The following is a 26664-nucleotide window of genomic DNA, read 5'->3' on the forward strand; positions in this document are numbered from 1 at the left end:
CGTCCATGTTTCACTTCCATACATGGCTACACTCCATACAAATACTTTCAGAAACGACTTCCTGACACTTAAATCTATCACCTTTAGAATTTGAAAGAGAGTATTCCAGTTAACATTGTCAAAAGCTTTCTCTAAGTCTACAAATGCTAGAAACGTAGGTTTGCCTTTTCTTAATCTTTCTTCTAAGATAAGTCGTAAGGTCAGTATTGCCTCACGTGTTCCAACATTTCTACGGAATCCAAACTGATCTTCCCCAATGTCGGCTTCTACCAGTTTTTCCATTCGTCTGTAAAGAATTCGCGTTAGTATTTTGCAGCTGTGACTTATTAAACTGATAGTTTGGTAATTTTCACATCTGTCAACACCTGCTTTCTTTGGGATTGGAATTATTATATTCTTCTTGAAGTCTGAGGGTATTTCGCCTGTCTCATACATCGTGCTCACCAGATGGTAGAGTTTTGTCATGACTGGCTCTCCCGAGGCCATCAGTAGTTCAAATGGAATGTTGTCTACTCCCGGGGCCTTGTTTCGACTCAGGTCTTTCAGTGCTCTGTCAAACCCTTCACGCAGTATCTTATCTCCCATTTCGTCTTCATCTACATCCTCTTCCATTTCCATAATATTGTCCTCAAGTACATCGTCCTTGTATAAACCCTCTATATACTCCTTCCACCTTTCTGCCTTCCCTTCTTTGCTTAGAACTGGGTTGCCATCTGAGCTCTTGATATTCATACAGGTGGTTCTCTTCTCTCCAAAGGTCTCTTTAATTTTCCTGTAGGCAGTATCTATCTTACCCCTAGTGAGATAAGCCTCTACATCCTTACATTTGTCCTCTAGCCATCCCTGCTTAGCCATTTTGCACTTCCTGTCGATATCATTTTTGAGACGTTTGTATTCCTTTTTGCCTGCTTCATTTACTGCATTTTTGTATTTTCTCCTTTCATCAATTAAATTCAATATTTCTTCTGTTACCCAAGGATTTCTATCAGCCCTAGTCTTTTTACCTACTTGATCCTCTGCTGCCTTCACTACTTCATCCCTCAGAGCTACCCATTCTTCTTCTACTGTATTTCTTTCCCCCATTCCTGTCAATTGTTCCCTTATGCTCTCCCTGAAACTCTCTACAACCTCTGGTTCTTTCAGTTTATCCAGGTCCCATCTCCTTAAATTCCCACCTTTTTGCAGTTTCTTCAGTTTCAATCTGCAGTTCATAACCAATAGATTGTGATCAGAATCCACATCTGCCCCAGGAAATGTCTTACAATTTAAAACCTGGTTCCTAAATCTCTGTCTTACCATTATATAATCTATCTGATACCTACTAGTATCTCCAGGATTCTTCCAGGTATACAACCTTCTTTTATGATTCTTGAACCAAGTGTTGGCTATGATTAAGTTATGCTCTGTGCAAAATTCTACAAGGCGGCTTCCTCTTTCATTCCTTCCCTCCAATCCATATTCACCTACTATGTTTCCTTCTCTCCCTTTTCCTACTGACGAATTCCAGTCACCCATGACTATTAAATTTTCGTCTCCTTTCACTACCTGAATAATTTCTTTTATCTCGTCATACATTTCATCTATTTCTTCATCATCTGCAGAGGTAGTTGGCATATAAACTTGTACTACTGTAGTAGGCATTGGCTTTGTGTCTATCTTGGCCACAATAATGCGTTCACTATGCTGTTTGTAGTAGCTAACCCGCACTCCTATTTTTTTATTCATTATTAAACCTACTCCTGCATTACCCCTATTTGATTTTGTATTTATAACCCTGTAATCACCTGACCAAAAGTCTTGTTCCTCCTGCCACCGAACTTCACTAATTCCCACTATATCTAACTTTAACCTATCCATTTCCCTTTTTAAATTTTCTAACCTACCTGCCCGATTAAGGGATCTGACATTCCACGCTCCGATCCGTAGAACGCCAGTTTTCTTTCTCCTGATAACGACGTCCCCCTGAGTAGTCCCCGCCCGGAGATCCGAATGGGGGACTATTTTACCTCCGGAATATTTTACCAAAGAGGACGCCATCATCATTTAATCATACGGTAGAGCTGCATTTCCTCGGGAAAAATTACGGCTGTAGTTTCCCCTTGCTTTCAGCCGTTCGCAGTACCAGCACAGCAAGGCCGTTTTGGTTACTGTTACAAGGCCAGATCAGTCAATCATCCAGACTGTTGCCCCTGCAACTACTGAAAAGGCTGCTGCCCCTCTTCAGGAACAACATGTTTGTCTGGCCTCTCAACAGATACCCCTCCGTTGCGGTTGCACCTACGGTACGGCCATCTGTATCGCTGAGGCACGCAAGCCTCCCCACCAGCGGCAAGGTCCATGGTTCATGGGGGGAGGTTCCTTTATGATCAGCGACACCAAAGTCTGTGTTGTCTTGGCGAAGTTGTTGGTACCACTTCACTAATGCTGGATCCGTCATTGCATCTGGGATATAAGCCACCAGAATTTCACGTTTAATCTATGTACAATTTAGACCTTCTGTCTACAAGAATCGTACTTTCCTTCGTACTTTGGATTAAGTTTCCTGTTGCCACGCCATTGGACCCACGTTTCGTCGCCTCTGACGACATGTGGCAAAAAATTGTCACGGTGAGCCGCGTAACGCGCAAGCAATTCCACATAGATGGTCCTGCGTTGCTTTTTAAGGTCTTTTGTCAGGCAGCAAGGAACGCAGCGGGCACACATTTTTGAGTGCTCCAACTGGTGGAAGCGTGTGTCAGCACTACCAACAGAGACGTCCAGCTGTGCAGCGAGGTGTTTGACTGTGATCCGTCACTCAACCCGAATGAGAGTGTCCGCACGTCCCAGCACTGCAGGAACACAGTTGTTTGCGAACGGGCGGCACGCTGGAGTTCGGACAGCTTTCCAGCACCTTGTTGCCATGATGACAGACGCCTCGCCCAACCACTGACCGCACTTTTGTTCACTGCCAGGTCTCCGCTGACATTCTACAAGCACTTGTGAATATCTACGATTCTATGGCCTTCCGCCAAAAGAAACTCTCTGTGTGGAACGCACTTCCGCCATGGAAACCATTTTGAAGGCTACGTATAGCACCGCCACCTATCGGAATATCATGAAACTATAAGGGCTGAAGTGGGAATATTACACGATGCACCATAACAAATTCTGAATTTTTTCACCCGAAATTTACTGAGAAAAAAGATGGAATGCGTTACTTATTGTATGCCCCTCGTATAATTCGCAGCAAAATTAATTCTACGACTTCCAGTAAGTAATCAATGCAGTGGATTTCGAGTAAAGAGAAAGAAACACGAATGAGAAGCGCTCCGCATAAATACACACAACCCAAATGAAAAAAGGAGGCACCGTTTTATTTCTTCATCTTTTCCGACTAAAAAAAAAAAAGGATGTGTGGCGCCCTAAATTGCATGACAAACTCAGCGCCAGTAGAAGTTGCGCCATACTGTTGTCGCAAATTCGCCAGCCGCCTCTGCGCCCCTTCGCACTCCCCGCTGTCCTCAAGAAACAGCCCCCCCCCCCCGTACTCTCCCCCTCATTGCAGTCGTCACGGTGAGGGGTGCTGCTATTTCCAGCCCACTGCGCCCGTTTGCCTTGCTCTCCCTCTTCGCCGCCCTGGCTGCCATCCCTTTCCTCGCTCCCATTACCTTCTTGGCGCCGGAGAAATATGCGGCGCCCCAGTTAATTTGCCTCCTGGCCATTACCTCCCGAGTTCTGCCTGCTACATGATGCCGTCGCTTCAGGATTATGCGTGGCGTCCCGTCGGCGCCGTTATTCAACTCGGAGGTTTTGCAAAATGTTTCTTAACACTGTGCCTTCGCCGGTAACGGAAGGCTATTCTCAGTTCCGCAGAAGGAGAGTTACCACTGCAATAAATTCACAGATAAACAACTTCGACGTATTTTTCCTCTACTAGATTTCCCCAGAGAGGAAGCAGGTCGTTACTAAAGACATACCTCAGCTGTAATCTTAATTGCAAAGACATTATTTAAGATGTTAAAAGAGATCCTACATAAGAGAAAAAACCTAGTGAATGAAGTCTGCAACAGTTACAGCATTGAAGGATACAAAAGCCAGGCCGTTTGGCTCATCGCTATTCTCCAACGTCCCATAAAAATACTAGTCTTCCAAAAAATTACAATGTTTAATACACTACTGCCCATTAAAATTCCTATACCACGAAGATGACGTGCTACAGACGCGAAATTTAGCCGACAGGAGATGCTGTGATATGCAAGTGATTAGCTTTTCAGAACATTCACACAAGGTTGGCGCCGGTGGCGACACCTACAACGTGCTCACATGAGGAAAGTTTACAACCTATTTCTCATACACAAACTGCAGTTGACCGGCGTTGCCTGATGAAACTTTGTTGTGATGCCTCGTGTAAGGAGGAGAAATGCGTACCATCACGTTTCCAACTTTGATAAATGTCGGACTGTAGCCTATCGCTATTGCGGTTTATCGTATCGCGACATTGCTGCTCGCGTTTGTCGAGATCCAATGACTGTTAGCAGAATATGGAATCGGTGGGTTCATGAGGATAATACGGAACGTCGTGCTGGATCCCAACGGCCTCGTGTCACTACCAGTCGAGATGATAGGCATCTTATCCGAATGGCTGTAACGCATCGTGGAGCCACGTCTCGATCCCTGAGTCAACAGATGGGGACGTTTGCAAGACAACAACCATTTGCAGGAACAGTTCGACGACGTTTACACCAGCATGGACTATCAGCTCGGAGACCGTGGCTGCGGTTACCTTGACGCGGCATCACAGACAGGAGCAACTGTGATGGTGTACTCAACGACGAACCTGGGTGCACGAATGGCAAAACGTCATTTTTTCGGATGAATCCAGGTTTTGTTTACAGCATCATGATGGTCGCATCCATGTTTGGCGACATCGCGGTGAACGCACATTGGAAGCGTGTATTCGTCATCGCCATACTGGCGAATCACCTGGCGTGATGGTATGGGGGTGCCATTGGTTACACGTCTCGGTCACTTCTTGTTCGCATTGACGGCACTTTGAACAGTGGACGTTACATTTCAGATGTGTTACGACACGTGGCTCTACCCTTCATTCGATCGCTGCGAAACCCTACATTTCAGCAGGATAATGCACGACCGCATGTTGCAGGTCCTGTACGGGCCTTTCTGGATACAGAAAATGTTCAACTGCTGCCATGGCCAGCACATTCTCGAGATCTCTGATGGTGGCCGACCAACTGGCTCGTCACAATACGCCAGTCACTACTCCTGACGAACTGTGGTATTGTGTTGAAGCTCCATGGGCAGCTGTACCTGTACACGCCATCCAAGCTCTGTTTGACTCAATGTCCAGGCTTATCAAGGCCGTTTTTACGGCCAGAGGTGTTTGTTCTGGGTACTGATTTCTCAGGATCTATGCACCCAAATTGCGTGAAAATGTGATCACATGTTAGTTCTAGTATAATATATTTCTCCAATGAATATCCGTTTATCATCTGCATTTCTTTTTGGTGTAGCAATTTTAATGGCCAGTAGTGTATAGTGTATGTCGCTGAATAACGATGGGATTTGTCTTAGAATGGAAGTGCTACCATCCAGCTTTGAATTGTTGAATGAACACAGTCTCGGAGCAGAGTGCAGGAACTTGGACTATGATACCCCAGAACTGAGTCATTCCTTTTAGATTAAGAAGTTATCTAGACACTACTTACATTATACTATTTTGTAGTTTTGTTTCCACATGTTTATTTCCTTAAATCTCCTAGATCTCTCTACCGTGCGCGCACCCATCCACAAACACACACACACATCTTATATATGGTGTCCCATTTATCTTGACTACCCTAAATAACTGTTTGTCCATATGCAAATTACAAAATATTTCAATCAAATGTTCTTTAGCTGTCATGGGAACATCAATCAGCATGATTGACTTCGTTGTAGCTTTGTTTTTTTACAAAGATTCGAACAGCGGTGTGACTTTTTTAAGTACCACCCTGTATTTTTTATTCGGTAATTCATTTCCTTTCCTACGGACCTGTGGCTGGAAATTTCTGCCCACGCTGTAATCCTCGGAGCATAATGTTGTCGTTCATGAAGCACTTGTGGGTTTTCAGTGGCCCAAAAGCGTACATTTTGTTTGTTAACCACACAGTCTAAATGAAAAGGCGCCTCGTCTGAAAACCAAACGTTGTTGAGAGTTTCTTCCCTATCCTCCGCCCACTGAGCAAACAGTAGTCTCTGCTGCTTGTGTTCTTCAGTGAGCGTCTGTGCACAGGTCATCTTGTATGGGTACATATGGAGGTCACTTTTAAGAATGTGTTGAACAGAGCCTGTGTTGAAAGGCTGATCATTTGCATATCCGAGAGTACAGTACACCTCACGCTAATTTGATATCGCGGTACACTGGTATTTATGGGACTTCTCTGTACAGCAACTCGTACCGCTTCAATATTCTCCGGCGAACAAACAGGCTTAGGCCAAGGTCGCTTCGCTTCCAATACTGTTCCTTCCTGTACAAATTTATCGTACAACCTGTGGATGGTCTTCTTGCAGGGGACCCATCGTGTGTTAAACTGTTGTCGAAAACGCCTCTGAGTCACAACAAGGCTTTTCGTTTCATGAAAAAGTAACACAATTGCCTATCGTTGCAGTGTCGTCAGTCTTCCATTGTCAGCCATTGCTGCCTACTAGTCTCCTAGCGGCAGTATCGTGAATTAAACATCATTTCGTAACTCCTTTGTTTTTCCAAGCTCTGCTGGTACTGCTGTAGAGATCCCAGCGGGATATCTAATGTGCGTCGTAAATTGAGAAAGAAACAATTGATAACACATTTCGTGCGCCACCCAGTATGTGGTACTGAAAATACTAACTCTTACCCACACACCTGTAGTATTATTTGGTGGCGGTGTGCCTATGTGTTACCAAACATGATTAAAGGTTTCGCTACTGAGCAACCGTAGCTAGCCAGATCCAGTTCCACAGACAGACGCCGCACAGCCGCTGTCCGATGCACTACGGAGAAATGCGGCGTCTCGGGTTCGCACTTATACGACGGTGAAGGTATCAACATCTCGACGTAACATTGCAAAATACTGCATATTTTTCTTTTACTCAATCTACACTTACTTAAATATCAACTTAACACAACGCGCTGGCTTCACTTCAATGCTCGCTTCTGAGAGAAGTTTATAAGTCATTTGATACTTTCGAATGCTCACTTAAGTTGGTTTGTCCTACAATTTCATTACCAAAACTGCGATTTTTTCTTTCATCTTGCGCCAAACAGCCCTGTACTGATTTATTTATTACACGGTCGGTTTATTACATGGAGCCATTTCGATAAGAATTCAGCGCTATTATCACAATAATGTTCACAGCATAGAAAAAATGCATTAAGTACAGGATGCGACACTTCACTTCATGTAATGTTACCTTAACAAGCAACCGACAGGGTTTTCTTTTAAAAAATTGCTCTGTTGCTCTTTTACCATGTAGTAAGCATGGTCGACAGTAGCCTGAACATACGAAACTTCAGCCATGTTTAAGAGGGTAAAAAGGCGTCCAGAAGATCGGAAGAGCAGAAGAGAATCAGGTTCAAAGGCCGAATTTTAGCGCCTCGTTGACAACTATGTCACTGCAGACGGTGGACGGACTAGAATTGGGTAAAGATGGAGAATAAAATCGATCGTGACTTTCCAAAGAAAACGTCCCAGCATTTTCCTAAGTGATTTAGAGATAGCATTAGCGCATTAAATCTAAACCTGGATTACTGCATCTACATCTACATCTACATACATACTCCGAAATCCACCATAGGGTGCGTGGTGGAGGGTACCTCATACCAAAACTAGCATCTTCTCTGCCTGTTCCACTCCCAAACAGAACGAGGGAAAAATGACTGACTATATGCCTCTGTACGAGCCCTAATCTCTCTTATCTTTGTGGTCTTTCCACGAAATATAAGTTGGCGGCAGTAAAACTGTACTGCAGTCAGCCTCAAATGCTGGTTCTCTAAATTTCCTCGGTAGCGATTCACGAAAAGAACGCCTCCTTTCCTCCAGAGACTCTCACCCGAGTTCCTGAAGCATTTCCGTAACACTCGCGTGATGATCAAACCTACCAGTAACAAATCTAGCAGCCCGCCTCTGAATTGCTTCTATGTCCTCCCTCAATCCGACCTGATAGGGATCCCAAACGCTCGAACAGTACTCAAGAATAGGTCGTATTAGTGTTTACAGAAGAACCACATTTTCCCAAAATTCTACCAATGAACCGAAGACGACTATCCGCCTTCCCCACAACTGCCATTACATGCTTGTCCCACTTCATATCGCTCTGCAACGTTACGCCCAAATATTTAATCGACGTGACTGTGTCAAGCGCTACACTACTAATGGAGTATTCAAACATTACGGGATTCTTTATCCTATTCATCTGCATTCATTTACATTTATCTATATTTAGAGTTAGCTGCCATTCTTTACAACAGTCAGAAATCTTGTCCAAGTCATCTTGCATCCTCCTACAGTCACTCAACGACGACACCTTCCTGAACACCACAGCATCACCAGCAAACAGCCGCACATTGCTATCCACCCTATCCAAAATATCATTTATGTGGATAGAAAACAACAGCGGACCTACCACACTTCCCTGCGGCACTCCAGATGATACCTTCACCTCCGATGAACACTCACCATCCAGGACAACGTACTGGGTTCTATTACTTAAGAAGTCTTCGAGCCACTCACATACTTGGGAACCAATCCCATATGCTCGTAACTTAGTTAGGAGTCTGCAGTGGGACACCGAGTCAAACGCTTTCCGGAAGTCAAGTCAGTCTCTTTGCGACTTTGATTCCACTGCTCCTACTCGCTTGACATGTGAAGATACTGTGCTCGGTAAATTTTCCTTTGGGTATTCTAAAGTGCGCCATGTTATACAATTTGGGAAGCTTGTTCAGTGTGGCGTTGGAGGAAAAAAAATAAGTGCTTCAAGCAAGGTATGAAAGGAAGATTTTGGTGTGGAGACAAGTTATGGCTGACCAGCAGCTCTTGTTGGTGCGAAGTAACTGCCTCTGTTCCTTCGACCTATTGGCAAGAGCGCACAGTGGAGACTGCTAATAGCGCAGGATCTGCTGCTATCGGATAATCGACCGGGCAGGGCGCGTGTCGCCGGCGAGAGTTGATAATTCAGGAGCGGCGTCCACGTCCGGTCTCTGACTCTCACTCAAACGCAGACTTCTGCTGCCGCGGCTGTCTGGGGTCACGCGCCTTGCGTCCATCCCCTGTCAACTTGATTCACACGTATAGGAGATTGCAGGGGCGTAGATATCCAATATCCAATACCAACTGCGGCAGTCATTGCCTTCGTGAACTATGTGCCTGATTGCAGCTTCCACTTTAATACGCCGCTAGCCATTAAAATTGCAACACTATGGAAGCAGCATGCAACCGATATCAAATTAGCGTGAGGTGTACTGTATTCTCGGATATGCAAATGATCAACCTTTCAACACAGGCAGACAAATAGACGATGGCATCAAAAGTATCCGGACACATGTTAGTGAACATGAATATGAGGGGTGCCCACCCTCGCGCTTTATGATAGCTTGAACGCTGCTGGGGACACTTTCAGTGGAGAGTCGGAACGTCTGGAGGATTGTAAGCCCATTCTTCCTCAAGAGCCGAAACCGGAGAAGATAGTAACGTTAGACGCTGGAGCCTGGAGAGATGTTAACGTTCCAAGTCATGTCAGTCGGGACTGTGGACAGGCCAGTCCATTTCAGGAATGTCATTGTCCGCAAACCATTACCTCACAGATACTGCTTTATGACAAGGTGCAGTCTCATGCTGATACGATCAGTCGTCGTCTCCGAACTGTTCCTATACTGTACGCGGCATACAAGGTTATAAAATGTATTCATGCTCCGCCGCATTTGGCGTTTTCTATATTGATTGAGATAATGCTTAGCTGTGGTCCTAAAAAGGGCTTGTATATGGATGTTTCCTTATTGACCCTCAAGGGCAGCTTGGCCGATGGTGGCTTCAGAAAAATGGCCATCCCTAGGGATGTATGTTCGCTTCAGTTCTGTTCAGTACACGTACTAACGACCAACACATAGTATCCAACTGCAGGAGTTTGTTTGCTGATGATCTCGCTCTGGCAACTGTGACGGTACGTCACACAAATTGACATTTTAAAAAAGAAAAAGGTTTTTGCTTGTGTGACGTGTGAACTATAAATTATTTCAAGACTGCGTACGTGTGCACGATGTACAATAAATATTAAAAAGTGTAATTATTACCACCAAAGCTCACAAACAGCGATGTGATTAACGAAGAACATTTTTTGTCTATAATCTCTGTGTAATGGAAATGAACATGATCAGAGACTATTGTTTTATTGAACTCTCTCTCCTATTTTGTTTCGTCTAGCGGAATTTAGCAAAATTTAGCAAAATATACTTATAATTGTTATGAAAAAGTGTGTATTATTGATTTAGTGAGCACCTCTCATAATAGTAATCATTAATTATAATTAACAAATTTATTTTCAGAACTTCGTGTTTCAGGGAGCTCATCTCCCCTAGCAGCATTTGGTCGGCCATTAAGCTGACGATATTTTATAATTAGAAATTCATGTCATAATAGTAAATGTAAATGTGAGAGGTTTCTCTATTTTGATCTTCCAATAGTTTCAGAGTTAACAGAGTAAGAATAGATTTCATTTATTAATATTTATAATACTCAATGAGTTCAGTATGTTTTAAGAAGTTTGGCCGCTTAACGGCGAAAAAGATTCTCTCCAGTTTTGCCTTGAAAATAACGAATAATAAATAATGAACAATATTCCATTCAACAAGCATAACAATATCACAGTTACTTTATGGAGTTTGGTGCGTAATGATCAGTAGCCCCTCAGAACCAAATTAATTATTACAGTTTTCGTAAAAGAATGCACTTTTCTTTTCAAAATAGCAGAGCTCACGTGAACTATCTATTAGGACGCGGTGAGTCGCGCGTTGTGTTTAAAATATTATTCCATACGTACTTCGGAATAGCCGAGGTCCGTACGTATGGTATTGTGGTATTGGGTTATTTGAAAGTCTCATGCTACCCCATAATATTTAACAAAGTAAATGATATGCAGTATTTTATAGATATATATTTTTATTAAGTACCCCGATAAGTAAAAGAACCATAAATACCCGTGTACCGCGATACGACCCAAAGCACAAACTTGGTTGCAATAGAAATCATCCTAAAGAGTGGTCTTGAAGGTCTGTCAAAATACTACAGAATAAACCAGCCTGAACCAAACCCATCACCCGCAAGGTAAAGACAGAATGGCCAGGAGTTCAATTGCAACACTGTGACACTTCAAAATACCTAGGAATAACACTTGACAGATGTCTGCCATTCAAAAAACACTACTGAAATTTCAAATCAAAAGTCTCCACCAGAAACAACCTACTGAGAAAACTGGCCGGATCGCAGCGGAGCAATTAACCTGAAACCATCCGAACTTCTGCAATGGCATTATGCTACTCCGCTGCAGAGTATGCCTGTCCTGTTTGATTTCAGTCAACACATGCCAAACAGGTGGATATTGCCCTAAACGACACATCCAAAATTAGACTGCTTGAAGTCAACTCCACTCGAACGGCTCTACCACTAGCAGGAATTGCACCACCTTATGTTCTAAGAGAAATAGCAGCAAACATGGAAATAGCGAAACTGGAGTTGGAAAAAAAACGGTAGCGTTCTCGCTTCCCGCACCCGGCTTCCCGGGTTCGATTCCCGGCGGGGTCAGGCATTTTTTCTGCCTCGTGATGACTGGGTGTTGTGTGTGATGTCCATAAGTTAGTTAGGTTTAAGTAGCTCTCAGTTCTAGGGGACTGATGACCATAGCTGTTAAGTCGCATAGTGCTCAGAGCCATTTTCTTGTGCAACACAAATAGTTCTTTATTCCCGTGAAGTAATGAGTGCTGTCGACAAGGCATCTCAGATCGCTTCCATATTCCTACATTTCCAGAAGGCTTTTGATACCGTTCCTCACAAGCGACTATTAATCAAATTGCGTGCATATGGAGTATCGTCTCAGTTGTGTGACTGGATTCGTGATTTCCTATGAGAGAGGTCACAGTTCGTAGTGATAGAAGGTAAATCATCGAGTAGATCGGAAGTGATAACTGGCGTCCCGCAACTGGTGTCATAGGCCCTCTGCTGTTCCTGAATTACATAAATGATCTAGGTGATAGTCTGAGCAACCCCCTTAGATTGTTTGCGGATGAAGCTGTAATTTACCGTATAGTAACATCAGACAATCAATGCCAGTTACAAAATGATCTAGAGAAAATTTCTGTATGGTGCAAAAAGTGGCAATTGGCAGTAAACAAAGAGAAGTGCGAGTTCATCCACATGGGTACTAAAAGAAATCCGATAAATTTTTGGTATACGATAAACCGCACAAATCTAAGGGCTGTCAATTCGACTAAGTACCTGGGAATTACACTTACGAGCAACTTAAATTGAAAAGACCACATAGGTGATATTGTGGGGAAGACGAAACAAACTGCGCTTTGTTGGCGGAACACTTAGAAGTTGCGACAAACCCACTAAAGAGACAGCCTACATTACACTCGACCGACCTCTGCTGGAATATTGCTGCGTGGTATGGGATCCTTACCAGGTGGGACTGACGGAGGACATCGAAAAAGTGCAAAGAAGGGCAGCTCGTTTCGTGTTATTGAGCAACAGGTGTGAGAGTGTCACTGATATGATACGCGAGTTGGGGTGGCAGTCACTGAAACAAAGGCGCGTTTCTTTGCGGCGAGATCTATTTACGAAACTTCAATCACCCGCTTTCTCTTCCGAATGCGAAAATATTTTGTTGACACCCACCTACGTAGGGAGATATCATCAACATAATAAAATATGATAAATCAGAGCTCGAACGGAAATATTTAGGTGTCCCTTTTTCCCACGCGCCATTCGAGAGTGGAATGGTAGAGTAGTAGTGCGAAAATGGTGCGATGAACCCTCTGTCAGGCACTTAAGTGTGAATTGCAGAGTAACCGTGTGGATGTAGATGTAGAAATGTTGGTCAAAGATTATATAAACTGTGCTGGTTTATCAACAAAACTGCGTTTTATGTATGTTTCTGACGTAATAATAATAAGTAAGCGTTTTCTTATGTGCAATAAGGAGACCACACGTTAATCACGAAAGACACGCCCTTACGCTGAAACCACCTTTTCTGTACTTCATTGTTGTTCTGGGATCGTTCCAAGATCACTGCACCACATGCCACACATCGATACCACAGATATTAGCGATGTCTCGCTGCAATCCGCAACGGTGAATGGGAGAGGCTGAAGAAGATACGTCCCCTCTCAGCAGAGCAGCATCCTCGCACAGAGGTCAATACTGAGCTGAGCATGGAAGCGCTCTGCCCCCAGTTCGTGACCTCAGCTCAAGAAATCCAACATCATCACGTAGGGATATTGTTATTCAAGTCTCAGATGGAAATGTACTTTTGTAAATGTTGAATATTCTACTTCAAGAAAACAGTTTGGCAATGAGTGCATCAAGTGAGGCTTTAATAGTCAATGACAGCTGTACATATCAAGCAATCGTGTGGCAAAGGATTGTATCAAGGTAGGTAAATAATTTTATTCATTCGTGTAATAAAGTGAACTATTATTTCATCTGTTGTAGTTTAGATGAGTCATCTCCCAGAGCAGTCAAAGAACCTATAGTTATGCCCAGACGACTGTAGTTTCGTCTGATCATAACAATTGTTAGTATACATGATAGCAGAGGATGGCCCTGATGGATATGTTTTTGAGGTTGTAAGAGGTATGCACATAGGAGAGTCTCTGACCAGAGAGCAGTGTTGACTGCAGTACGAACTGTAGCAGTTAGTTGTTGTTAGTCTCTTGTCTGAGGTGGTCTGCGCTTGTCTGCTGTCTGCTCTGGTCGGGAATCTGGAGATGGAGTATTATTGTATAAGGTAAAGAAGCAGCGTCGCGCATATCTAGTAATGTATCTGAACTGTCATCCAAATGTTTTTTAAAAATGTCCTAATAATAATTTTTGCAATATAAAGTATTTTTTTTTTAAAGCATTCATTTCAATTTTAAAAATCAGTTGCTTCCTTTCACAAATCGCAAATGTATAAGCCAGCATTGCACGGAGCTGTGTCAAAAAAAATATTAAGTAAGAGCAGATATATTCGCCGTTTTTATTGAGGTAAGAATTTTGCTTTTTATTCAGAATGATCTTACAGGGCCACGACGCAGCACTGCTGTAGTCCAAATTTTACCAGGTTACTGAATTTATTTTTTTATTATGAGGCTTAGGAATTTTCCTGTTTCGTGCTTACATTAAATGAGAAAACAATTTTGTGGGTACATTAAATGGGAACCAGTTTTGTTCTGAGGTCAAATAAAAATTAGACTCGCTATCCATAATAATTATTTTTAATTTCAATTAAATTTTGTTGGGAGGTTAATAATAATTATTTTAAATTTCAATTTAATAAATTTTGTGGGAAGGTTATACTTGGCGTGAATATCATTTATGTTCACATTTTCTGTTGAGAGGTTGTGGTGAAAAATTTTACGTGTCGGGAGGTTACAAGGTGACATCCAATGACCAATCTACGTCCGAAGTCACTGAAGTCTTCTAACCGAGCAATTTTGTTGTTAACACTTTCTTTCTAATTACACAATCCTCTCATCTTCCTATTGTACTGGCGGGTCCGTCTCTCCTGACATCTAGTGGTCAGTTACACATTAGAGAGAGGTTTTCGGATACTTTTTATCTTGCAGAGTAGTTAGGAGTAACGCCATTACATTCTGTATGTACACGGATAGATTTTGCTGCAGTTTTCTCATTCATAATAGCATTCTAAAGTTAGTCGTACGTGAGAAACTCGGAATTATACTTCATATAATGTAGATAAAAGTCTAGCAGAATGTGTTCCCAAATTGATCACAAATCAGTTGTCTATGAGCATAGCCTCATTTTGAAGAAACTGCTCAGGCAAACGTCGACTGGGCGGTACTGGTTCCTTTTGCGTGTATGGTTAATCTATTTTTCAATACTAATATGTCGATGGTTGTTATTGTTTATGGTACTGTCGTAATCTATTAGCTTGCGAGACTCCATTTATTACAGATGATTCCTTTAAATTCTTTTTCCTCACTTGTTTCTCCTCGCGGCCCTCACAAGCGCTGATTTCAATGCCTTGTGCTATTAATCTCACAACGATACTGTATTAATGATAGCGTTCGCCCATGATTCAGTTTCCCTCATTTATGTATCGTTCTCCGCCTTGTCAACTAATGACTTCAACGATACTAGGACTTGCAACTGAAGGTGTTTCATCCTGTTCAGTTACTTCAGAATCCCGTAACTCTTAGAGGTTTTTAATTAAAAACAAATATTATCAACATCTTTATTCCTCATGTGTACAAATTTGCTGCAGGCTGCAGCTAGAGGGCTCCAAATTGTAGCGTGGAACATTGATGTATGTAACGTAACTAGATCGCTGCGTGAGAAACAGCGTGCTATAATCGAGTATATGGAGAGAGGGTTGAGTCGATAAAGTGCAGAATAACACTGATACATTTCTTAAAACCAAGATGTTGAAATTCACATTACATCACTGACCACAACTAACATCACATACCCCCTTACTTGATCAAAGTTTGTTAAATGACCAAAGCAACTTTTTGAAAATAATTAAAGCCTTTTATTGTTTAATCTTAACTCAGCAGCCCCACGAAAGAACTGATTTAAGTAGAGGGGCAGTGGAACTGAAGCCCTTACTGAATTTAAAAAAAAGGTAAGGTAAAACCACATAAGTATATACAACAGATTAATAACAACAAACCATAAATGACGAAAGTTAATTCAAGATTTAGCCACTTAACGGCCGATGAATTTAATAGAGCCACAATTGAGCTGGTACTTGGCTGAATAGCCAAAACAGGTAGTTAATACATAATTACAGAATCGAATTAATCAAAAGATTAAAAGGGAATCAGCGGCCACCCACAACAATTAAATTTACCAGTGGCCGTATAGAAATTAATTCCGCTGCATAATCCAAATTCAGAAATGTTTAAGGGCACAAGCTAGACTCACACAATGATTTAGGCTACTTTAACAAAACAACAACGCCAGAATCATTACTTGGAAGACCAAACACTAGTAAGTAATAATCGAGTTGCCATTCAGCAACAAATTAAGTAACCGGCAAAAGTATAATCCAGCAACTAAGATTAATACAGTAACAACAAACAATATATTCATACATGAAGAAAGAAAATGTCGGATGTTAATAACGTTTGTTTTATTGAACAAGCTTAAAAAGTTTTCACTTAAAAAATTCGGGGACATTAATTTTCAGCGCGCCTTGTATTAGTGAAAACCTTGTCAAAATCACTAAAGTATTTCCTGAGATTAGCCTTCACATATGACATAAAAACGCGGTACAAAACGTAAATTCATCGTAGCTCAGCCAGTTTGCACGAAATTTTTATTACTTATACACACAAAACTTCCTTGTGAATAAAACTACATTACAGCGCCAAAGAATCTGGTCCAGGCATGCAAATTCCAATACAGAGATATGTAAGCAGGCAGAATACCGCGTTGCGGTCGGCAACGCCTTTATAAGACAAGTGTCTGGCGCAATTGTTGGATACTGCTCCTACAGTGGTAGGTTATCGAGATTTAAGTGCGTCTGAACGTTGTGTTGTAGTCTTGTAATCAGCGCACGAGCGATGGGACATAGCACCTCCGAGGTAGCGATGAACCGGAGATTATTCCTTACGACCATTTCACGAGTGTACTGCGATTGTCAGATCGGGAACCCGGTAAAACATCAAATCTCCGACATCGCTGCCGCCGGAAAAAGATCCTGCAGGAACGGGACCAACAACGACTAAAGAGAATCGTTCAAAGCGACGGAAGTGCAGCCTTCCGCAAATTGCTGTAGGGTTCAATGATGTGCCATCAACAAGTGTCAGCGTGCCAACCATTCAACGAAACATCATCGATATGGGCTTTCAGGGCCGAAGGTCCTCTCGTGTATTCTTGATGACTGCACGACACAAAACTTTACGCCAGGGCCGATCAACACCGACATTGCACTGTTGACAACTGAAAACATGTTAGCCGGTAGGAAGAATCTCGTTTCAAATCGTATCGAGCGGGTGGACGTGTACGGGTATGGAGGCAACTTCACGAATCTATGGACCCTGCATGTCAGCAGGGGACTGTTCAAGCTAATGGAGGCTCTGCAATCTACATCTACATTTATACTCCGCAAGCCACCCAACGGTGTGTGGAGGAGGGCACTTTACGTGCCACTGTCATTACCTCCCTTTCCTGTACCAGTCGCGTATGGTTCGCGGGAAGAACGACTGCCGGAAAGCCTCCGTGCGCGCTCGAATCTCTCTAATTTTACATTCGTAATCTCCTCGGGAAGCAATATATTCGATACCTCATTCAGAAACGCACATTCTCAAAACCTGAACAGCAAGCTACACCGCGATGCAGAGCGCCTCTCTTGCAGAGACTGCCACTTGAGTTTGTTAAACATCTCCGTAACGCTATCACGCTTACCAAATAACCCTGTGACGAAACGCACCGCTCTTCTTTGGATCTTCTCTATCTCATCTGTCAACTCGACCTGGTACGGATCCCACACTGATGACCAATACTCAAGTACAGGTCGAACGAGTGTTTTGAAAGCCACCTCCTTTGTTGATGGACTACATTTTCTAAGGACTCTCCCAATGAATCTCAACCTGGCACCCGCCTTACCAACAATTAATTTTATATGATCATTCCACTTCAAATCGTTCCGTATGCATACTCCCAGATATTTTACAGAAGTAACTGCTACTAGTGTTTGTTGCGCTATCATATTATCATACAATAAAGGATCCTTCTTTCTATGTATTCGTAATACATTACATTTGTCTATGTTAAGGGTCAGTTGCCACTCTCTGCACCAAGTGCCTATCCAATCCCACTTATGGTGTGAGACGCGTGCAATTGGAGCGATATGGGACCCCTGATACGTCTACATACGGGTCTGACAGGTGACACGTACGTAAGCATCCTGTCTGACCACCTTCATTTATGTCCATTATGAATTCCGACGGACTTGGTCAATTCCAGCAGGACAATGCGACACCACACACTTCTAGAATTGTTACAGAGTGGCTCCAGGAACACTCTTCTCAGTTTGAACACTTCCGCTGGCCACCAAACTACCCAGCGATGAACATTATTGGGCATATCTGGGATGCCTTGCATCGTGCTGTTCAAAAGAGATCTCCACCTACTCTTACGGATTTATGGACTACCCTGCAGGATTCATGGTGTCAGTTCCCTCCAGCCCTACTTCAGACGTTAGTCGAGGCATGCCACGACGTGTTGCGACACTTCTGCGTGCTCGCTGGGGCCCTGCACGATATTAGGCAAGTGTACCAGTTTCTTTGGCCCTTCAGAGTATCTATTAATGAAAACCGTACCCAAATCCCTACAGCAATATCTGAGACTAGCCTTCACATATGGACAGCCTAATGCGGCGGGAGACTTGAAATTATAAAATGTATAGAAAGGTATAGATTCTGGTGAATCTTCGCTGCTCTATGGAACTGCGGTGGCTGTTCACGTTACTGCTTTTCCAGTCAGATACCACCTCCTACATAGCTGGCCAGCTTGTAGCTTCTCCAAAGCGGCTGTTCGTCAGACCAAAGGTATCAACAGCAGTGCTCCAGCGAAGTTTGACAGTACCACTCTTATTCTCTATATACATAAGTGATCTGGCGGAAAGTATGGACAGCAATCTGCACTCGTTTGTTGATGATGTTGTGCTATACGAGAAGGTATCGAAGACGAATGACTGTAGGAGAATACAAGATGACTTAGACAAAATTTCTAGTTGGTGTAATGAATGGCAGCTGGCTGTAATTGTAAAGAAAGTTAATGCAGTTGTTGTTGTTGTTGTTGTTGTTGTTGTTGTTGTTGCGGTCCTCAGTCCAGAGACTGGTTTGATGCAGCTCTCCATACTACTCCATCCTGTGCAAGCTTCTTCATCTCCGAATAACTACTGTAACCTACATCCTTCTGACTCTGCTTAGTGTATTCATCTCTTGGTCTCCCCCTACGATTTTTACCCTCCACGCTGCCCTCCAATACTAAAATGGTGGTCCCTTGATGCCTCAGAACATGTCCTACCAACCGATCCCTTCTTCTGGTCCCCAATCCTATTCAATACTTCCTCATTAGTTATGCGATTTACCCATCTTCAGCATTAATCTGTAGCACCACATTTCGAAAGCTTCTATTCTCTTCTTGTCCAAACTATTTATCGTTCATGTTTCACTTCCATACATGGCTACACTTCATACAAATACTTTCAGAAACGACTTCCTGACACTTAAATCTATACTCGATGTTAACAAATTTCTCTTCTTCAACAACTCTTTCCTTGCCATTGCCATTCTACATTTTATATCCTCTCTACTTCGGCCATCATTAGTTATTTTGCTCCCCAAATAGCAAAACTCATTTACTACTTGAAGTGGATCATTTCCTAATACAACTCCCCAGCTTCACATGATTTAATGCGACTACATTCCATTATCCTCGTTTTGCTTTTGTTGATGTTCATCTTATATCCTTGTTTCAGGACGCTGTCCATTCCGTTCAACTGCTCTTCCGGGTCCTTTGCTGTCTCTGAAAGAATTACAATGTCATCGGCGAACCTCAAAGTTTTTATTTCAGCTCCATGGATTTTAATTCCTACTACAAAATTTCCTTTTGTTTTCTTTACTGCTTGTTAAATATACAGATTGAATAACATCGGGGATAGGCTACAACCGTGTCTCACTCCCTTTCCAACCACCGCTTCCCTTTCATGCCTCTCGATGAGTATCAAAAACAATCCCTTAATGTTCGAATGCAGCATTAGTATTGTCTTCCACGACACAGTCACGTCGATTAGACATCTGGGTGTGATGTTGCAAAGCGATGTCAAATGAAACGAGCCTGTGGGGATTGACTTTGGTTTAGTGGGAGAATTTTAGGAAAGAGTGATTCATCTAGTTGTTTCACAGAGGAAGATTGCACTGTAGTTCCTTCTCTAGATTGTCGCACAGATGACAAAATGGTAGATATCGAAATAGACGACAGAGGGGTAGAGAAACAATTAAAATCGCTCAAAAGAGGAAAGGCCTCTGGACCTGATGGGATACCAGTTCAGTTTTACACAGAGTACGCGAAGGAACTTGCCCCCCTTCTTGCAGCGGTGTACCGTAGGTCTCTAGAAGAGCGTAGCGTTCCAAAGGATTGGAAAAGGGCACAGGTCATCCCTGTTTTCAAGAAGGGACGACGAACAGATGTGCAGAACTATAGACCTATATCTCTAACGTCGATCAGTTGTAGAATTTTGGAACACGTATTGTGTTCGAGTATAATGACTTTTCTGGAGACTAGAAATCTACTCTGTAGGAATCAGCATGGGTTTCGAAAAAGACGGTCATGTGAAACCCAGCTCGCGCTATTCGTCCACGAGACTCAGAGGGCCATAGACACGGGTTCACAGGTAGATGCCGTGTTTCTTGACTTCCGCAAGGCATTCGATACAGTTCACCACAGTCGTTTAATGAACAAAGTAAGAGCATATGGACTATCAGACCAACTGTGTGATTGGATTGAGGAGTTCCTGGATAACACGACGCAGCATGTCATTCTCAATGGAGAGAAGTCCTCCGAAGTAAGAGTGATTTCAGGTGTGCCGCAGGGGAGTGTCGTAGGACCGTTGCTGTTCACAATATACATAAATGACCTGGTGGATGACATCGGAAGTTCACTGGGGCTTTTTGCAGATGATGCTGTGGTGTACCGAGAGGTTGTAACAATGGAAAATTGTACTGAAATGCAGGAGGATCTGCAGCGAATTGACGCATGGTGCAGGGAATGGCAATTGAATCTCAATGTAGACAAGTGTAATGTGCTGCGAATACACAGAAATATAGATCCCTTATCATTTAGCTACAAAATAGCAGGTCAGCAACTGGAAGCAGTTAATACCATAAATTATCTCTGAGTACGCATTAGGAGTGATTTAAGATGGAATGATCATATAATGTTGAGCGTCGGTAAAGCAGATGCCAGATCATTGGAAGAATCCTATGGAAATGCAATCCGAAAACAAAGGAAGTAGGTTACAGTACGCTTGTTCGCCCACTGCTTGAATACTGCTCAGCAGTGTGGGATCCGTACCAGATAGGGTTGATAGAAGATATAGATAAGATCCAACGGAGAGCAGCGCGCTTCGTTACAGGATCATTCAGTAATCGCGAAAGCGTTACGGAGATGATAGATAAACTCCAGTGGAAGACTCTGCAGGAGAGACGCTCAGTAGCTCGGTACGGGCTTTTGTCAAAGTTTCGAGAACATACGTTCACCGAAGAGTCAAGCAGTATATTGCTCCCTCCTACGTATATCTCGCGAAGAGACCATGAGGATAAAATCAGAGAGATTAGAGCCCACACAGAGGCATACCGACAATCCTCCTTTCCACGAACAATACGAGACTGGAATAGAAAGGAGAACCGATAGAGGTACTCAAGGTACCCTCCGCCACACACCGTCAGGTGGCTTGCGGAGTATGGATGTAGATGTAGATGTAGTCATCTATAACAGAGACCGCACATATGACACTAGTGCGACCCAATCTCGATTACTCCTCGTGTGTTTGGGACCCGCACCATGTCGGATTAAAGGAAGCGGGCTGACTGATTTGTTAGCATTAGGCTCGAACAACATGTAAGTGTTACGGACATGTGTCGGGATCTCATATGGGGATCCCCGGAGGGTAGGCTACGTTCTTTTCGAGGAATATTGTTGGGAAAATTTAGAGAACCGGCATTTGGAGCTGACTGCAGAACAATCCTACTGGCACCAACATACATTTCGCGTAAGAACCACAAAGATAAGCTACGATAAATTAGGACTCAAACGGAGGGTTATACAGCGTGTCTCATAATTTTGGGTCAAATTGAAACAGGTGATTGTGGGTCCACGAGCGATTATATTGAGATATGAAACCAATGGTCAGAAATGCTTATTTATTGTGTTGTGGACATTGAAAGGTGGCTACACTGAGTCACAGCGCCAGAGAATGCGCCGAAGATTATTATTCCGCCGCCTCCACTGGGCGCAGTAGTAGTTCAGAGGATTTCGAGAGCAGTCGTCGTTTTGTTGGGCGAGAGAGTAGACGGTCTGAGTGTTGACTGAAATGTTGTACTGTTCGGTTGGTGTAATGTGTAGATGGTAGAAGATGCAATTGTCAGAGTATATTTGAGAAAGGAGATGGGCTTTTGATTTATGATGCTGGTGTAATGGAATATTTTCGTCAATATATAATGAGGTAAAAAGGTATTACAGTTTTCTTTAATAACAATCCCTCTTGCTCACAGGTACCATCAACAAGCGTCTGGCTCGTGTTCATTTATTAGACTTGTAATTCTGGTTTCTATGTGCAATTATAGTATTTCTGCTTTTGCAATTAGTTCATTGTAAATGGTGTAGCTTTTATTGTTGCAGGGGACTTAATTAATCAATTGTGTTAATGGAAATTCCTTCTCATTCTTTATTGTTATTTTATGCAGTCAGATTGCGTGCTAATACTAGGCAGGGCCAACCGGTTACGAGACTTCGTAACCGGTCACACAGCTAGTAAAATTATCATTTTTTCATTAATATTAGTCTTTTTAATTAAGCCCCCTTGCAACATATGCAGCGTACACCGCGAAACAGCCATGTACCTCACAGTAATTGTTCAAAGTGACGACCGCCTGTCTTAATGCATGCGTGCCAACGGCACTTGAAGGTCTGCGGACACTCTCTCACAGACCCCTGATCTCTGTCGTATCAGGATGAACCTAGCAAGCAGGTCTTCATCCGTCAGCAGTGTACACTGCATCGCCCACTGGCTGTTCCAGACATCCGGGATCATGGCGCGACGGTGCCACTCAACTGCTTGCGTCGGCACTTGCGGTCGTTGCTTTGAACAACTGCTATAAGCTACGTCGTCGTTAGATAGTATTAGCTGTGTGAGTTCGTAACACAATAAACGTGCGTTTCCAACCATTGGTTCTCGACGTCAACATAATTGGTTGCGGATCCACTATAACCTGTTTCACTTTGAAACACAAGGTTTGAGGCATCATGTAGACAATAGTTTTCTCTAGTTTTATATGCGATTGGAACAGGAAAGGAAATGTGTGGCAGTGCTACAGCTACCCTCAGCCACGCACAGTACGCAGGTTCGCGGAATATGTATGTAGATGTAGACTCCCACGAAAGTCACTCTCAACTCTACTTGTACTGAAGAGATAACAATACCTATATTAAACACACATCACTATAATTATAACTAATACAATTATATTATTATAATTATATAATATAATAATAATATATTATTATATATACAGGGTGGTCTATTGATCGTGACCGGGTCAAATATCTCACGAAATTAGCGTCAAACGAAAAAACTACGAAGAACGAAACTTGTCTAGCTTGAAGGGGGAAACGAGATGGCGCTATGGTTGGCCCGCTAGATGGTGCTGCCATAGGTCAAACGGATATCAACTGCCTTTTTTTCAAATTGGAACTCCCTTTTTTATTACATATTCGTGTTGTACGTAAAGAGATATGAATGTTATAGTTGGACCACTTCTTTCGCTTTGTGATAGATGGCGCTGTAATAGTCACAAACATATGGCTCACAATTTTAGACGAACAGTTGGTAACAGGTAGGTTTTTTAAATTAAAATACAGGACGTAGGTACGTTTGAACATTTTATTTCGGTTGTTCCAATGTGATACATGTACCTTTGTGAACTTATCATTTCTGAGAACGCATGCTGTTACAGCGTGATTACCTGTAAATACCACATTAATGCAATAAATGCTCAAAATGATGTCCGTCAACCTCAATGCGTTTGGCAATACGTGTAACGACATTCCTCTCAACAGCAAGCAGTTCGCCTCCCGTAATGTAAGCACATGCATTGACAATGCGCTGACGCATGTTGACAGGCGTTGTCGGTGGATGACGATAGCAAATATCCTTCAACTTTCACCACAGCAAGAAATCCGGGGGCGTCAGATCCGGTGAACGTGCGGGCCATGGTATGGCGCTTCGACGACCAATCCACCAGTCATGAAATATGCTATTCAATACCGCTTCAACCGCACGCGAGCTATGTGCCGAACATCCATCATGTTGGAAGTACATCGCCATTCGTCATGCAGTGAAACATTTTGTAGTAACATCGGTAGAACATTATGTAGGAAATCAGCATACATTGCACCATTTAGATTACCATCGATAAAATGGGGGCCAATTATCGTTCCTCCCACAACGTCGCACCATACATTAACCCGCCAAGGTCGTTGATGTTCCACTTGTCGCAGCCATTGTGGATTTTCCGCTGCCTAATAGTGCATATAATGCCGGTTTACGTTACCGCTGTTAGTGAATGACGCTTCGTCGCTAAACAGAACGCGTGCAAAAAATCTGTCATCGTCTCGTAATTTCTATTGTGCCCAGTGGCACAACTGTACACGACGTTCAGAGTTGTCGCCACGCAATTCCTGGTGCATAGAAATATGGTACGGGTGAAATCGATGTTGATGTAGCATTCTCAACACCGACGTTTCCGAGATTCCCTATTCTCGCGCAATTTGTCTTCTACTGACGTGCGGATTAGCCGCAACAGCAGCTAAAACACCTACTTCGGCATCATCATTTGTTCCAGTTCGTGGTTGACGTTTCACACGTGGCTGAACACTTCCTGTTTCCTTAAATAACGTAACTATCCGGCGAACGGTCCGGACACTTGGATGATGTCGTCCAGGATACCGAGCAGCATACATAGCACACGACCGTTGGGCATTCACAACAGCCATACATCAACACGATATCGACCTCTTCCGCAATTGGTAAACGGTCCATTTTAACACGGGTAGTGTATCACGAAGCAAATACCGTCCGCACTGGCGGAATGTTACGTGACACCACGTACTTATACGTTTGTGACTATTACAGCGCCATCTATCACAAAGCGAAAAAATTGGTCCAACTAATACATTCATATTTCTTTACGTACTACACGAATATGTAATAAAAATGGGGGTTCCTATTTTAAAAAAACGCAGTTGATATCCGTTTGACCTATGGCAGCGCCATCTAGCGGGCCAACCATAGCGCCATCTGGTTTCCCCCTTCAAGCTAGACGAGTTTCGTTCATTGTAGTTTTTTCGTTTGATGCCTATTTCGTGAGATATTTGGACCGGTCAAATGGTTCAAATGGCTCTGAGCACTATGGGACTCAACTTCTAAGGTCATCAGTCCCCTAGAACTTAGAAGTACTTAAACCTAACTAACCTAAGGACATCACACACATCCATGCCCGAGGCAGGATTCGAACATGCGACCGTAGCGGTCACGCGGTTCCAGACTGTAGCGCCTGGAACCGCTCGGCCACACCGGCCGGCTGGGCCGGTCACGATCAATGGACCACCCTGTATAATAATCATTATATCTACTAGTGAAATTCAATTAAAAATCCCTATTGTAGTTTCTGAGGTTAACCTTCGTACAAAGGCAGAAAAAGCGGGGGGGGGGGGGGGGGGACTTATAACATGTATAGATACGCATAACGATTAATATTTTGTTTTTCGCCGGAAATCGCGGCGTTGGAATGTTAATGGTCAGCAGTGCAGCTTACAGAAAAATTCTGTGTTACATATTTTGTACTGATTCGCACAATGAAGCTATAGTATAGAAACGCAATTTAACAATTTGTTACATGAAATTTAGCGGACAGCTCAGTGTTCCAGCTTCCAGGATACACTATTTATGATGGTCCGTTTAGCTTTACAATCCTAACAATCTGCGGATGCGCACATACATTAGTATTCGTCGGCCTAAGGCTCTTGGAAGCTGCCAGCTAGTTGCTATGCTGTAGGACGCCCAAGTAATTAATCAAGACTTTACCCTTCTGTCGAGCTGTCCGCCATCCACTGAGGAGTAATGTGTGTGCATCTGCTACGCACTGGACCGCTGTGGGTCTGGCGTCGGCAGCAGCGGTAGCGGTGAGTGGGAGAGGGAGCTATCGACCGCCTCCCACGCCTCATGACCGAACCGCAGGATGCACACACTCTCGCCCACACAACAGGTGTTAGCTTGTGCAGATTTCACATCAATGTGAGATGACTGAATACGGCCGCCAATGTGAGCACCAGACACAAGAAATAATGAACAAAGGGAGACCGGCGCTTGGCATCTCAGGACTCCACATACGCACGGACTTAACGGGACCACCATGATAATTTAGTCCTCGTTTCTGCCATCTTCCATCAATTGCAACTGCAATATCCGAACATCCATCATATTCTTCCACTGCTTCCCTAGCAGACAGTTTCATGCTTTCCTCACTGACCTCACATACAGCATTGTCTAATATTGCAGTCAGTTTTTCAAATTTATTTGGTGGTTGATGTAAGTTCATCACTGAACAAAACGTTATCCCTGCAGTCATGCCCTTGCCAATGGATT

This window comes from Schistocerca cancellata, chromosome 3, assembly GCF_023864275.1.
Source record: "Schistocerca cancellata isolate TAMUIC-IGC-003103 chromosome 3, iqSchCanc2.1, whole genome shotgun sequence".
Taxonomy (NCBI): Eukaryota; Metazoa; Arthropoda; class Insecta; order Orthoptera; family Acrididae; genus Schistocerca; species Schistocerca cancellata.